The sequence below is a fragment of the Bidens hawaiensis genome, unplaced genomic scaffold, assembly GCF_021521415.1.
Source record: "Bidens hawaiensis isolate Kalapana, Puna unplaced genomic scaffold, B.hawaiensis_p1.1 tig00001236_1, whole genome shotgun sequence".
Taxonomy (NCBI): Eukaryota; Viridiplantae; Streptophyta; class Magnoliopsida; order Asterales; family Asteraceae; genus Bidens; species Bidens hawaiensis.
The window spans coordinates 3482723-3484917 of NW_027491070.1; the positions used below are offsets into that span (position 1 = coordinate 3482723).

Below are 2195 nucleotides of genomic sequence, written 5' to 3' on the forward strand. Positions count from 1 at the left end.
TCTCTATATGGACTGAAGCAGGCATCCAGAAACTGGTACCAAAAGTTCACTTCATCTCTTGGCGAGATCGGTTTTAATCAATCCAATGCAGACCATTCCCTGTTCATCTACAAGACAGGCGACTCCTTCGTCATTGCCCTTATATACGTTGATGATGTTGTACTCACGGGGAATGACATGAGAAAGATTGAAGAAACGAAAGAATTTCTAAACAAGAGGTTCATCATCAAAGATCTAAGAACCTTGAAATATTTTCTGGGAAGTTACTCGAACCAAGAAAGGATTGGTCCTAAATCAAAGAAAGTATATTATGGATATTCTTGAAGATTCAGGTATGATGGGATGTCGACCAAGTGCCTTTCCAATGGAGCAAAACAACAAACTTGGCAAGAGTGAAAAGGAAGCAAAGGTTGATGCTAGTAAGTATAGGAGGCTTGTTGGAAGATTATTGTATTTACAAGCTACTAGACCAGACATTACATATTTGGTCAATGTCTTGAGCCAGTTTGTCGCTGACCCTCGTCAAGTTCACATGGATGCGGCTACAAGGGTGATACGATATTTGAAAGGGACTGCTGGGCAAGGGTGTGGTCTGAACTTGGTGGCATACACGAATTCAGATTGGTTAGGATGCCCTGACACGAGAAGATCAAGAAGCGGCTATTTATTGTTGCTCGGAGGAGCTCCCATTTCATGGAAGTCTAGAAAACAATCGGTGGTATACCGCTCTTCCGCTGAGGCCGAATACCGAGCAATGGCAACGACGGCCAGTGAAGTTTTATGGCTTCGATGGCTTCTAAAGGAGCTAAATTGTGAACAGCAAAGTCCCACACAACTATTATGTGATAATTTAGCTGTGAAACATATCGCCAATAACCCGGTTTACCACGAGCGAACAAAAACCGTGGAGATGGACTGTTATTTCGTTCGTGAAAGAGTTGATTCCAAGGAAATAGAACCAGTACATGTCAATTCCAAGCATCAGATCGCAGATCTTTTTACAAAGGCTTTGGGGTCCCGGCAGCTGCGGCTTTTACTCGACAAGTTGGGCATTTGTAACCTTCATGCTCCAACTTGAGGGGGAGTATTGGAGATATTTATTTTTCGTCAAAATATATGCACCGCATATTTAGTTTCCATGTATTGGTTGATTTCCTTTTATCCATGCGCTGTATTTATTTAGAGGTCTTTTCTTGTTTTCAAGATCTACAACAGAAAGTTTAATAGAAAAATCCTCTTCGAATTTTTCAAAAACTGTTTCGGTTTGGTCAACAAAAGTCAAAACAGATTTATGATCGGTTTTGGTTGAAACAGGTTTCCTGACTAAGTTACAATCGGTTTCGGTTAGGGTTTTGATGGGTTTGGTTCAGGCTTTGACCGATTTTTGCCCGGTTTCGGTTTGATTAATCGGATTGGAACCGGTTTTGTTCGAGTAATTACAAACCGGTTCCGAACCTACGGTTTCAAACCGGTTCAATTTCAATCGATTTAGTTAACTGATTTATATGGCCACCTCTAGTATCCCTGTCCCCTATTTATGTGTTTATGGGTTTCACAAGGTGTAACTGTCTGGCACTAGTTCATTCCATTTATATATAAAGTTTCGGAATGATATGCAATTAAATAAGCTAACATTTATAAGCTGGGACCCGTTAATATATATATAAATTAGAATATAAGCATGCTTGACAAATGTCCCAACCACTCAAATTCAAATCACATTTGCGTACACTGAAAATATATTGTCACGCCAGCTTAATAGTTAAGAACTTAAGATAACTTAATTAAAAGAATCCAACTGTATCATAAAGCTAAGGATCGTGGATGCCAAAATGCCAATGAAAGTCTGATGTGGCAGCTGGAGTCAACAGCAAGCAGTGGAGTTGAATGGGTGTGATGTGGTGTTGATGTTACACACCGGAGAGTGAACTAAATTGGTGCCCACCTCCCATATTCTAAGAAAGCTATCATAAAGCTAAGGATCGTTGATGCCAAAATGCCAATGAAAGTCTGATGTGGCAGCTGAGGTTAACAACAAGCAGTGGAGTCGAATGGGTGTGATGTGGTGTTGATGTTACACACCGGAGAGTGAACTAAATTGGTGCCCACCTCCCATATTCTAAGAAAGCGATAGTGTAAAATTCATACACAAGCAACAACGAAAATTTGCATCAAATTTTCACTCGTTCTTTTAA

General features: G+C 40.2%; 1 pseudogene; it reads left to right on the top strand.

Moving 5' to 3' along the window:
* The first annotated feature begins 364 nt into the window (after positions 1 to 364).
* Positions 365 to 1078, top strand: LOC143566673 (secreted RxLR effector protein 161 pseudogene; annotated as a pseudogene).
* The last annotated feature ends 1117 nt before the right edge of the window (positions 1079 to 2195 follow it).